Source organism: Xenia sp. Carnegie-2017, unplaced genomic scaffold (assembly GCF_021976095.1).
Source record: "Xenia sp. Carnegie-2017 unplaced genomic scaffold, XeniaSp_v1 HiC_scaffold_16, whole genome shotgun sequence".
Taxonomy (NCBI): Eukaryota; Metazoa; Cnidaria; class Anthozoa; order Malacalcyonacea; family Xeniidae; genus Xenia; species Xenia sp. Carnegie-2017.
The window spans coordinates 9,403,841-9,418,591 of record NW_025813469.1 but is presented as its reverse complement, the minus strand read 5'-3'; the positions used below and the strand labels follow the sequence as shown (position 1 = coordinate 9,418,591).

At 37.2% G+C, this 14,751-nt stretch overlaps 1 long non-coding RNA gene across 1 annotated transcript; it reads left to right on the top strand.

The window, feature by feature from the left end:
* Positions 1-7,417: 7,417 nt before the first annotated feature.
* On the top strand, positions 7,418-13,113 carry LOC124436779. The gene is made up of 3 exons (XR_006945481.1): positions 7,418-7,490; positions 9,726-9,730; positions 13,094-13,113. It is a non-coding gene; the product is annotated as an uncharacterized LOC124436779 (long non-coding RNA).
* Positions 13,114-14,751: the final 1,638 nt, after the last annotated feature.

Here is a 14,751-nt window from a genome sequence, read left to right as displayed (position 1 = left end):
TCTGTTTACCAGTTAAGAAGACAATCTATATTTTTCGCGGAGGAGTTGAAAAACTCCAATTGTTTTGCGCGAACAAACGCGAAATATGATTGAAATCACAAACTTGCCGATAGTAATGATAATATCATTAGCCTGGAGTTTTTTTTTCAGTTTCCCCTGCTTTGCATGATCGCCTCTTCCTTGGAAAAGCTCGGGAGGTTCGCTCTTAAAATTCCCCACTCTTTCTCGATGATTATCCATCATGCAGTAGCCATACAAGAAATAAATCGAAGATGTATCCACGATGGTTTTGTAGGTTTGGGGAACGGGGGAGGGGGTAGAGTACTCTAATTTGGATGTCAATGGCTATTTGTTGTCGTAGCATTCAAGTGTTTTTTGTCCAATTATGTTACATTTTTATTATTGGGATATAAACGTGATACTAGAGTAATATGATACGGGAACTTTATACCTATTATGATGATACATGATTGGATAATTGATCAAGGCACTAACACTTATGTTTATATTAAGTTTTTTGTCTTGTTAACATCCTATCTTATTAGTATTCTTATCCTGTTCTATTGCACTGCACGTTGTATTTGGTTATGTTATATTAAAATGGTTACTTAAACATTACAATTCTAATATTTATTATCATAGGGATATATTTGAAAGTGTGCTTCATTGAACACTAACCAGTATTGCTTTTGCTTAGTTGTTTCTTAAATTGGTATTTTGTGCATAACTAATTAGTAGCCGAACTGTACTTGAGGAGTACACACCTCTCCCCTGAATCCATATTTAAGATGCATCAGGAATTCAACAGCATTGCTTTCGGATATGAAAAAAGAATGCGGAGTTTGTTTAGTTCATTTTATTTCTACTCCTAATACACAGGGTCCCATAAAACAGACGAAAAAGTGCAAAAAGCATGACCTTAGACACAATTTTTAACTACTGAGTAACTCGACTTATAGTCGCCATTTACCATGGCAACTACACTCTTTAAGGTAATATAGCAACAATATATTCTAACCTCTTCACTTTTGGGAGAAAGTACTACTTTCACACCTAAAGAATAACAACCGAAAATAAACGAATGCTGTAAAATGAATTTATATATTTTCAATTTAAATCTTTTTATCATAAATATGAATACTATTTTATAAAGTTATGATCATAAACTCTTACCGTCGTAGTAAAAGCTGACATCATTAGGTATTTGCTTCAAAGATGGCGGGGCAATTAGTGTTCCCGTTAATATTGCAGTTCACTGGGTAAGAGCAGTGAACTCGACATTTGAATAACTGGAATGATAACCGAAGCCAAAAATTGAAGCCAAAAAAATATTTGTTGTCATCATTCGTCATCACACGTCAGGCTCTAGTCCTCGCGTGTTCATTTTATTTATTTTTTTTAAATCATTTGTCCCTTGGTAATGGTAGAGTTCGGATCTTGATCAGAGCGTAAAAATAACGAAATTTTTGGAATGAAAAGGTTCACGGAAAGTGAATCAAAGTGATAAATCGAGAAGCAAGATGAGGTGAACTTAGTCGATCTGCTCTTACGCTGCGGTTTTCCTTTAAAACATATCATAAAAAGATATCAAACATATTAATGGATATTCATTTCAAGTTTCAAGCGCTATCAAAATCGATGAAAAATACAATCGCTCTGTAAAAAGTAAAAATGCGAGTTTCAGACTCCATATTTCTTATGAAACTGGATATTCAAGTTTCTTTTTTATTTGGAAAAACAGATCTTTAAATCCACTTAAATGACAAAAAAGACAAACGCTGTCTGACACCGTTTGAAAGTTTACCTTCCGACGAAAGAAAAATTTATGTTTGAATATTTTCTCGTCATATTTTCTATTGTATTGTCTTTTTAGCAAACAGTGTAATTTTCAGTTGGCCTTTCCTCGTTACAAGTTGTAAGTTACAACGAACTCACTGTAGTAATGTTTCAGCTGTAAAAAATAACCTTTTGCGAGGAGTTGGCCTCGTGTGTTGTTTGTCGTGATGTTGTTTATATGTTTATGCTTTTGCAATTTGTATTCAAATTTATATTGGCCGTGTATGTTTGGCACTCAGGGGAATGAAACTGACGTACAAACCACGTGAATATTCGACTTTAAAGGACTGGAACTGACGTACAAACCGCGCAAGAGACTAGGACTTTGGCTTCAATTTTATATCTATAAAATGAATTTTATATCTATAAAATCTATAAAATGTATTGTTGTTATCATTCCAGATATATATATTTGGAGTTCACTGGGTAAGAGTCGTCCCCAGGATTCTCACGCACTTTGGAAACTTTGACTTACCAATTCCAAACTTCCTCAGCCTTCTTTTCTTTTTTCCCTATAATGGAAACACGCATGAGTAACAACTCCTTACCACAAAAGATAGTCCTAAACATAGTTGTACCGTTTTCATAGTTTCTGTTTCTTTCTTCGTCGTTTCTTTACTTGTCTTGGACGTTTTCTATTTCTTCTTGTCCGTGCCAGCTTTAACACCAACATCAGAATTCTTTTTTTTTTCTGCAATGCATGGCCTAAATTTGCTACCATAGAAAAAGGAAAAACATAATCGCTGATCTAATACCACTGGCTGGTAATCATCTTCGTCCTCTTCGTCATTTGAGACTTTTCGGCTTCTTTGGTTGACAGATTGCTTTTTTTGCGAACCAATCTTCGTCCTGAATACCAAAAAATCTTTATAACTAAACGGTATGTACGAAAAACATTGGAAAAAGCTTTCGTTATTCATACACCGTAGTCACATGACATGAAAACATGCAAACGCGTCAAATTCGCAAGTTTGTGTTTTCGGTTGGATTTTAAACTTTGTTTCCAAATGCAAAACAATCGATTCTCGTGTGAATAATCGACATACGAATAAAATAATAATGTGGTTTTCAACGTTCAACAAAACAAAAAACAATACCAATGGCACATCATCTTCATCTGAATCTAAATAACTTTTTTCTTTCTTCACTTTCTTTGACGTTTCCTCCTTGTTTTTATCTATTTTTTTCATTGCTTCTTTTGTCCCCCGGTCATCTTTCTCGCCGTTTCCAGTCTCCACGGCATCTTCCTTCTTCACGTTTTTGTAAATTTTAAGTTTCAATGAGCTATTTGAGGAGGATTTCTTTGTAACATTCCCTTTGAGGAACCATCTTTCTTGACGTTCCCGCTATTTTAATTTTTTAAGTTTGTGTCCGACTTTGTGAAGGTTAATTTCTCTGCTTTGACAGGACTAGTCGTGCTCTGTTTTTCCTTCTTTTTTTCAACCGACGAATTTGAAGAAGATTTTTTAACTTTAGATGTTTTGGAACTTTTTAAGTTGTCGGACTTGTGTTCAGAATTATGAATTCCGGGATCTGTTTTTGTTTTTTTTTTTCACTCCTAAATCAGTTTTACTCGGTTCAAGTTTCAATTTTTTAACGGTTGCCGAACATTTGTTCTTCGTCGGTTCCTCTCGGTTCAATTTCTTAGAAAACAAATCAAAATTCATTAGTCTTAACTGCTTGTAATATTTATGTACATATCATAAAGAAATTATCCACCTCTCGAACCTTCCTCCTCCCCAGTATTTCTGTTGTATTTATACACCATGAATTAATTATCCATATCCTGCACCTTTCCCCTCCCCCTTAAGTATATCTACACCTAGTGAAGAATGAGCCAAATGGCATAAAAACTTACGTCTGTTTGGCTCGAGAAAACTACTATTTAAAAATTGATGTAAATAAAAAAAGCGAGACGATAAAAAAGAGTATATAAAACTAAAGATAAACACAAATATATGATTAAAGGGTACTACACTAAAGTGGTTAGGAAACGAAAATGTTTCTTTATGTAATCCGCGAAGGCTATTTTGTTAGGCTTTGATAAAGGGTTTGGTCTGACGTTTCGGCCAGGTCAACCGCGCTGAAATCCCTCGAAATAAAATATGCTTACTGTGTTTACGCAGGCTTATGCAAACCGGGGAGGCCTTTGAAAGAACTCTAGAGCAGATTAGTGCAAGCCCAAGACCGAAGGTCGAGGGTAGCGCCTACTCTCGGGTTCTCCCAAAGGTTTTATCTCTCACCAGATCACGAGTTTCTCGAAATCACAATCAATTTATAAAGCTCAGTGATTTGTCCCTTTTCCAGGAAACGTGGGAATGACAAATAACAAAATTTTCCTTTCGTGCGCAGTTTGGAAACAATACCAATGATGTAATACTAATAACTCACCAGTTGAACGTCATCATAGTTGTTGTCGCTCATGTTAGCATCAGGATTTATTAAACTTGACTACCAAAGAAAAAAAATCAAACTTACGCCTGTATTTTAAAATTTCACTCACACACAAACACACTCCCATCGAATGCGACTTTAAAATCACCTTATAAGTAATCAAAGATGAATTTTTCGTGCTACTTATTGCTCACTTTGAAATTTTCTTGCAAAAATTTAGCCATTGATTAAAAAAAGCGCAATTTTTAAGTCGCCTACAACGAGCGCGAGAATGTGCTTTTAGAATACGGGCATTAGATTTTTGAGCTTTCCCTAAACAACAATCAAAGGTAAGACAAACTCATTTGTATTGTTTTTTTTGTTTGTTTTTCTTAACCTTATTATGCGTCTTCTCTGGCTTTCGTTCTTTCTTACTGTGACTGTTTCTTTCTTCATGCCATTTCTATAAAATATAAAGAAAGTTAATGAAGAGTTTAAAACCTAAAGTAATGAAAAGCCATCTATAGAAAGCCAATTTACAAAACTCAATTAACAGATCCATTCTTCGCCGACTTAATTTGGAAGGTGAAAAAGTAGAGAAAAATATTAATATTTTTACAACCGCAACAACATTGCACATGGATCAACAAAAAATTTTCCAATAACATACAGGCAAACCCAGGTGCGACCTACCCAGTTTTATTTTCTTTGCCTCTGAAGCTTTTGCTGATTGAGGATAGAGAAAGGCTTAACTGTTTCAGAAAGTCTATTATCTACAAAAAATGTTTCCCCACCAAGCCCTACTAGGTACAGTACCGACCTCAAGTAACATGACATGACTCGCGAGTATCGAATGGCGAGTGGACGAGTGACTCGCGAGTCAATTGCGAGTTACTCGAGAGTAACGAGTTAGGATTGAGCGCGTGACTCGCGATGCAGTTGCGAGTCACTCTCGAGTGCGAGAAGTTTGCGAGTGAACAAGGGACTCTCTGTTTGCGAGTGAATATAATAACTCGTTTTTTGCGAGTGACTCGAAATAACTCGCAAAAATTTCTTTCTCCAGTAATTGAAAGTGACAAACATAATCTTAAGTGTAGTAACAAGTAAAATTCGTTCAACATTTTGAAGGCAACGGTTTATATCTTTTTTATGAAACATGAGAGCAAAACGACTATTCATTTGAAGCAATATCTCGGGCCGTAATGACTTTAAAATCTTTTGAATTTTTTTACAAAAGCATTTTAATAACTTCACATTTTTCATGGCACAAACGTTAATTGTAAAGTGGTAGAGACCATGGAGAAATTAGTGAAAAAATCAAAGTAACTCTTAAAGATTTCCTTCTAACAGTCTTAGATTGTTGACATATATTATCTTAAGATAGAATACACTCAAAAACGGCTAGATCAAATTTATATATGTGCTTGTGAAGCAAAAATTTTCCGTTTCAAAGTATCTTTACATCGAACAGAAAATTTAAACTGACTGTAGACTTTGTAAAACAGTTTATGAACATCTCTTTTCATTCTCAAAATATAGAAGTTTTGTATGTGACGTACCATTTTGTACAACCAGTAAAATCATATCACACAATATCCCTTCATTAAATAGATAAATTCATCATATAAAATACATCCTTTATAATGCAATATGACATCACGGGCTGTGCGAACTTGGACACTCCACAAACTTTAATATCTTGAAAATGAAAAGAGAAATACCTTAACTGTTTCAGAAAGTCTAGTATCTACAAAAAAAGTTTACCCATCCAGCCCTACTAGGTAGGTCTTCGTATTATAACTCCTCTTTATTAAATAATTCGTAAATTTATTTGACCTTGTAGCAAGCTTCAATATTCTGTCAAATTGTATAATCTTTCTTGCAAGAAAACTGTATTTTGCTTTGTTGCCTCTCTAAATAAACTGTGAGCCCATGACTCGGCTCATAATAACAGCGGTGAGGAGATACTTCAAGTAAAAATGTCGCCTAAACAATAAAACATGAAAGATCTTCATCGTCAAAATTCTAAGAACTGCAGGTTTTCTTCAGTGGGAACAAATAAATTCGAGGCCAAATCGCGTGCGGCTTTTAATCTCCGAATTATGAGAAAAACACGCTTGTAGTTGTATTAGAAATCAAAAGAAATGATAAAATGCTATGGCCGATAAGTGTTCCCACATGAATTTCACATGTCGGTGAGTGACAGAGGCTTCTATTTTATTATAATTACATAACGATGTCTCATGTCTGCTGCGATTTCTATTACTACACGCGTTCTCAATGTAGACTGTTATAACAATTATTATACATGTGAGTAAATAGTTATATTTAGCGTAATGTTTAAGAAAAGTAAAATCTACGTACCTTGCTTTACCACATGACAGCGTAGATATCATTTTTTTGTATTACTATCAATAATCCAAAACATCTGAGAAAAAAATGTTTGCGTGTGCACATGAACATTACAAATTCGAACAAGCGAAAAATCTTGTCCTCCAATCTTCAACGGAATCTTCTTGTAGGTGTTTGAAACAATTTTTTGTCAAACGTTTTTGGGATTTATGTTTTGCGTGAGAATATTATATACGTTTGTTTTTCTTTCCACTGTTTACGTAAAAACGTTAGCAATTTTTTGTCTACAAACCAGTGTATGCAGTAATTAGATGCTTTTTTATGTTTCATGCCAGTTTTGCAACAAACAATGAAATGATTAAATGCTCACAACACTGAGTAGGGCTATAACTCTTTCAAATACGCCATTTTGAGTTATTACTTCACCAATTAAAAATTGGTCATTACACATTACAATGACAAAGGCAAACAGTATAACCATTCAACAATTGGTTAAAAACCGTTTAATAATAAACATGACGCTGTTCCAAAGGAAAAAGAATTAGTCGAAACGACCAATTCCGTTTGATCAATAAAATATACGATAAATTAACTTATTTAAATTGGTAGCTGAGAGAAAAATTGGTTGTTTTAACATTAATTTTTTTCAGTGTACGTATATGATATTATGAAAGTATTTCAAATTTATTTTAACAAATTGTCAACACTCGCTAACTACAACCATCATCAGACTTTTTTAGTTGAGAAACAAAATGTTACGTCAGACACACGAGTCACAAACTCAATTAGTTAAAGTGGGAGTATTACAAATAATGTTAAAGTTGTGTTGGTTTCAATTGTACATTCGTGTACGTTGGGGACGATAAGGAACAATATAGAAAACATGAGTGAAACGGAAGTAGAGAGAGCAGAGAACGGAAGTGAGACAAGTGATGCAAGCGAGACAGATGAGACAAGCGAGGGAAGAGAGAGAAACGAGATACTTTGAGGAATAATAATTAAAATTTGTTTAAGAAACCAAAGTTGTGATTGTAATTATTCTTTGTGTTCCAAAGACATTGGGACGGAGGTCAATTTTCGGAATACGTGGCACCTACCGACGAAGGATTGTTATTGTGATATATTGTGATATATTGTAAAATTTCGTACGAAATATTACGCGTCCCACACAAACATGGCAAACGACGAACCAAAACTCAATATAAAATTAACTCAACTAAAGTTATCTGCTCAAAGAACAGCTAAAATATTAGATTCGGGAAAGCGATAAACTATCGAACGACAACTGAACGCACTCAAAACAACTATAAACGAAGCTGACAATTTTAAAAGAGCTGTAGAAGCAACGAAAATCGAAAGAGAAACGACTTTGAAGAAATCAGCGATTGGAATGCGGAAATCGAAACAAAAATAAGCGAAGCCGAAGACGAAATAAACAAGCTACAACACTGGCTGAACAATAAGAAATTAGAAGAGGAAAATCACGCTCGCGAGGAGCAACTTAAGTTTGAAGTAAAGCTTCAAGAAATAAAGGCTCAAGTAAATGCAAAAATTCAAAATTCAAAGTCCGGGGACTCAAAAATAAGTGATGAAGTCATGTCGGTGAGATTACCAAAAATAAACATTATGAAATTTGAGGTGGAATACATGGATTGGCCCAGATTTTGGGGGCAATTTACGGAGACGGTGGACAAGTCAAATATAGCTGCCATCAACAAATTCACATATCTGTGTGGTTTCCTTGTGCCCAAAGTCAAGCGACGAGTAGAATTATTACCGTTTACCACCGAAGGATACAATAGAGAGAAGTCAATTTTAAAAGATCAGTATGGGAAGAATTTGGAAATTATAAAAGCTTACATAAAAGAGATAATGGACTTGCCTCATATCTCCGGAGCAAACCCAAGAAAGATTGCCGAATTTAGTGAGAAGTTAAATCACAGTGTCCAAGCTGTGGAAACGTTGGGTAAACTGAAAGATGTCCAAGGAAATGTTTCCATGACTCTCGACAAACTCCCAGCCATACGTGGGGATCTTGTTAGAAATGATCCAGAATGGGAAAGTTGGGACTTTTCCAAGCTTACTGAAGCAGTCAGACAGTGGACCAGGCGAAATCCAGTCTGTGAGAAAGAGTCAGACACACCTGGATGCAAATCTAGAATGTCAGAGAAAGTCTTTCATACTAAAGAAAGGGGGAAGTGCGTCTACTGTGAAGGAAATCATAAATCGGGAGAATGTAAAGTAATCAGTACTGTCAAAGAGAGAAGAGCAATTTTAGTCAAAAAGAAACTTTGTTTCAACTGCACAGCAGGACAGCATCATGCTAACGCTTGCCCCAGCAAGTCATCATGCAGAAATTGCCACAAACGACACCATACGAGCATATGTGATGTCACCAATCGAAAAGAACCACCCAAAACAGGTCAGACTGTGTTGACTACAGATGGATGTATTGGTGAAGGAATTTTCCCCATTCTTGTTGTCAAGATAAATGGAATTACATGTCGTGCATTGATCGACTCAGGGGCTGGAAGCTCATACATATCTGGTAAACTTGCATCTATGCTGAGGGTGAAACCAATTGAGACACAAACCACTAAAGTTGACATGCTTCTAACATCAAAAACAACAAGACTGGAAATCTATGAAGTGGAAGTTGAAGCAATAGACAGTGATTATTCAATGAAGGTGAAGTTGATCAAGGTGGAGAAAGAAGAGTTACTCACAGTGAATAATCCACACTATGAAAACTTACAAAGAGAGTATGAACATCTGAAGAATGCAAAATTTGTTGATAATGATCAGAAAGCTCAATTACCATATCGTTTTGGGAAGCGGGGAATATGCACGGATAAAAACTCGCACGAATCCACTAGTGGGAACTGAGGGGCAACCAATTTTAGAAAAAACAAAACTCGGATGGTTTGCCATGAGCCCTGGTGTGGAACCAAACAGTAAAAGGATGTTGCTTACCCAAGTTTCGCAGAAGGATTATGAAGATCTCTGCAGGTTGGATGTTCTGGGCCTAGCAGAAACTGCTGAACACGACCAATCAATGGTATATAACGAATTCAAAGAGCAATTAACGCGATCACCGGAGGGCTGGTACGAAACCGGTCTTCCATGGCGTGGAAATCATCCACTTCTCCCATTGAACAAAACAGGAAGCGTCAGAAGGTTGGAATCTTTAGAGCGACGATTACAGCAAAAGAACTTAACTGAAGATTACAACGCTGTAATCCAAGACCAAAAGCATAATGGCATAGTTGAACCAGCAACTAACGTAGCTAAGGGTAATGAATTCTACATACCTCACAAAGAAGTCGTACGCGAGTCAGCGCAGTCCACTAAACTGAGAGTGGTGTATGATGCATCAGCAAAGGCTTCACCAGAAAGTCCTTCTTTAAACGAATGCCTGTATGCGGACCTTCGCTAAATAACAAGCTGTGGGAAGTGCTTGTAAGAGCGCGAAGTTTTCCTGTTGCAATAACTGGGGATATTCAAAAGGCATTTCTCCAAATTCGTGTACGCGAAAGTGAACGGGATTCTTTAAGATTTCACTGGCGACCAGATCCACAGGCTGATGTAGAAGTACTACGGTTCACGAGAGTATTGTTTGGATTGGTTTCTTCTCCATTCCTACTTGGGGGAGTTCTCAAAACACATTTGGATCACTGGAAAAGCAAAGCTTCCGACGCAGTTGAGGCTCTGAGAAGGTGTCTGTACGTTGATGACATCATTTCAGGAGGATGCACTGTGGATGAAGCACAAAAAAGGAAATTGGAAGCTATTGACATTCTGGGTGATGCAACCTTTATCCTCCATAAGTGGGCATCAAATGCAAAGGAGTTGGATGAAGGAAGTGTTAACAAAAATCATGAAGAGCAAACAGCGGCCAAACAACAATTTGGGGTGCAGCCAACTGAGAGGAAGATCTTGGGTACAACGTGGAATAAAGAGAAAGATACGTTAAGTGTATAAATAGGACATTGTGGTAAATTGCCAACGAAGCGCAACATTTTAAGTCGACTGGCAAAGATTTATGATTCAATGGGAATTGCATCCCCTCTGCTTTTGCAAGGCAAACAAATCTATCGAGAGGTGTGTGACCTGAAATTACCTTGGGACGCGGAATTAATTGGTAAACTGAAGCAGAGCTGGGAGAAGTGGAAAAACACCTTACCAAGCGAAGTGACCGTGCCAAGAGCGGTTCTGTCGTTCCAAGAACCCGTCTGTAGCTTAGAGATTCATGGATTTGGGGATGCCAGCGGTGAAGGTTTGTGCGCAGTCGTCTACACGGTCGCTAAACAACCATCTGGAGTTACTCAGGAATTAAGACTTGCAAAAAGAGGAATGACTATCCCGAGGTTAGAGCTTGCTGCAAGTCATATGGCCGCAAATTTGGTCTCGAATGCTAGCAATGCGCTGAGACACATTCCACACAGAAAACACTGTTGGTCAGATAGTACTGTAGCTTTATGGTGGATTAAAGGAGAGGATGATTATAAACAATTCGTGTAGCATCGAGTGGCAAAAATCTGAGCTTCTAATGAGATCGTGTGGCATCATGTGCCAACAACCGACAATCCGGCCGACCTTGGAAGCAGAGGTGGCAAACTGACCGAGATGTGGATGAAGGGTCCTGTCTGGCTATCAGAGTGTAGTTTTTGGCCACCAGATCTTATAGCCAAACCGTCGACTGACTCCCAAAGTGAAGCAAAGGCGACAAGAGTAGTTTTGAGCACGGCTATCCCGCCGTCAGACTTGGCAATATTCAGTAATATTCTTGAAAAACATCAATTGCGGAAGGCGATTCGTATTGGGGCGTGGGTGAAACGATTTATTGATAATGCTCGACAAAACAGAGATAATAGAAAGCACGGGCCACTGACATCTGAAGAAGTGGAAGAGCAACACATGTCATGGATAAGAATGGTACAAGCTGGAGTCGCAGAAAATCCAAACTCTCAAACGGATCTTATTCAGTTAAATGTACAAACCGACGATGACAAGATTTTAAGATGAGTTCAAGGAGAGTTCCTTATTTCCTTGCCTGATGACGCTCTGTTCACCGTTAAGTTAGTGGAAGATCCACACTTGGAAACACTCCATGGGGGAGTTATACTTACGATGGCAAAGGTCGGAGAAAGGTATTGGGTTCCTCGGCTTCGTCGACTCGTCAAAAAGCAAAGGAAGAGATGCTACAGATGCAAGAGATTCACGACCAAACCGTATCAAGCTCCAACACCTGGTCCTTTACCAAAGACCAGAACAGAAGGAACTACACCGTATAAAGTCATTGGTGTCGATTTCGCCGGTCCGATTAAGTATAAAGTCAAGAAAAATCAAGAAGGAAAAGCCTATCTAGTGCTCTTTTCCTGTAGTTTGACGCAAGGAGTCCATCTTGAATTGTTGAAGAGTCTTGAGACAACTTCGTTCCTGCAAAGTCTAAAACAGCTCATAGCAAGGCGATGTCGTCCTTCGCTGATCTATTCGGACAATGCAAAAACGTTCCAAGCTGCAGCAGCATGGTTAAAGAGAGCAATGCAAGACGAGAGTTTTCACAGCGAGCTCAGTAAACATAGCATTAAATGGAGATTCAATCTGTCCCGCGTACCCTGGTGGGGAGGCCAGTTTGAGCGTTTGGTAGGTGTATTCAAATCATCATTTTACAAAGTCGTTGGTAAAGGACTTCTAAAAATTCGATGAACTGGCAGAAGTTGTTCTGGACGTAGAAATTTGTATGAATAATCGACCACTGAGCTATGTAGAGGATGATGTTGAACTCCCCGTACTGACGCCATCTTCGTTCGTACTGCAACAGTCGAATGTCATCCCTGAGGTGGAGAGTCATCACATTAAGGACGGTGAATTACGGAAGCGAGCAAAGTATTTGTACTAAATCAAAACCCAATTGTGGAACAGATGGCAGCGAGAATATTTAACCAGTCTACGCCAACGCAATCAAGTTAACAAATCAGCAACCGAATCTAATCCGAAAGAGGGAGATATCGTTTTAATTAAGGGTGATGAGAAAAACAGAAATATGTGGAAGATCGGAAAGGTAACGATGTTGATCCGTGGAAGAGATGGAGTTGTTAGAGAAGTCAAACTTCAGTGTGGAAAAATATCTCTTGAGAGACCAATCCAACTGATCTATCCTTTAGAATTACAATGTGACGTCAGCAACTATCAAAAGAAGTTGCGAGTGAACGCCGAAGAATTCAGACCAAGACGACAAGCTGCTGTGGTGGCGGAGGTAATAAATCAGGAGCTAATGGAACAGGAATGAAATAAACTTCGAGACAGAGTGATATAACATGTGACTCATTCGTAGTCACATGTGGGGGAGAGTGTTGCAAATTATGTTAAAGTTGTGTTGAGTTCAATTGTACATTCGGGTACGTTGGGGACGATAAGGAACAATATAGAAAACATGAGTGAAACGGAAGTAGAGAGAGCAGAGAACGGAAGCGAGACAAGTGATACAAGCGAGACAGATGAGACAAGCGAGGGAAGAGAGAGAAGCGAGATACTTTGAGGAATAATAATTAAAATTTGTTTAAGAAACCAAAGTTGTGATTGTGATTATTCTTCGTGTTCCGAATACATTGGGATGGAGGTCAATTTTCGGAATAGGAGTACCAAGAACGGAAATGGGATTTTTCTACTATTTATCTATTTCAAATAAATTGTCAACACTCGCTAACTACAACCATCATCAGACTTTTTAGTTGAGAAACAAAATGTTACGTCAGACACACAAGTTACAAGCTCAATTAGGTAAAGTGGGAGTACCAAGACCGGAAATGAGCTTTTTTAAATTAGCTACAAGATAATCTTTGTTTATAGAGCTATTGATTTGACCGTTGAATTATTGATTTTTTATACTTTCACAAGAAGTACAGAAGATTTGTAGAGTCAACTAAGGAGGTCAGTGATTATATAAGGGGTCTTTTTATCATGTCATTTGCGAGCCAGCGCTAATACAGGCTGACTTTATTATCCTCATTTTTTCTCCGTTATTTTTTGACAGTGCAGAGTTGGCTTAACATATGACATCCTAAGTAAATATATAATGCAAGCATTATTAAATGATTAAGTTCACATGACGGTTCCCGCGTGAATTACGATGCATAAAAACAACGACAATCAATCATCATTGGTTTGTGCGTTTGTTTTTGGCATCGCGTGAATATCATTTAGTATACAAAGAACACATACCGTATTACAGTATTTCGATTTAATGTGACTTGGTTTTGATTGCTTAATATGTGCATAATTACTGGCTTTGAAGTAAAAATACCTGTTTTTGTTTTTCCCTTACAAATTAAGACTCTAACAATGAGAATTGAGTGAATTAATTTGTTGTTTATGCTAGCCACCTTACTTCCAATACAGTAGTTGATAGTAGGATCTCGTCGGATTCGTATTAAAAAAAACTGCCTAAGATAAAATTCTAGCTATAGTCTGATGATATCTTGACTGTAGAGACGAAACGATACTGTTAATAAATCATAATTCCTTACAAATTGGCTATAATTAGAATTTTATGTTGGACAGTTTCTTTTTTAACACGAGTCCGTTTCCCGCCAGGCAAGTCTCTCGCTATCAGGTGACTAGCTTCAAGAAGTGTAATTTTGGACTTTGCTGTTTTTCTTTCTTCTGGTGTCAGTCATTGGTTACTTTCTTTTACATGCTGTAGAATGTAGAAATAACAAAAGATAAAACCAATAATGTGTCCAAAATTAAATGAATATTTCACAAAGCTGATTTCTATACATGCATATAGAAGAGTACAATCAAATAAAAACAGTATTCAATATGTAGAATAACTTCGTGAATATTGGGTAATCACTCGTCAATTTTGAACGAAAATATGGATTTATCACATTTCTAAACAGGCAAGAAGAAGAAACTGAAACTCGGTGTACTAAACTTAGCACACATAATTAGATCTTTGGTAAAAGAAAACGAACTCTTAATCTTGTCATTGTGGTGTTGAAGGAGAAAAACTGAGTACGAAGAACAATTGGTCTTGACCCAAACCAAATCGTACCCATTGACAAAGAAAATTTAGTCATGATGAGACAATATACCACACATATAAACGATATCTAGGTAGTCATTTAAGTGATCCTTTCTTCAAACAAATTCTATGCCCACATTTGGAACACGACCTCCCATACA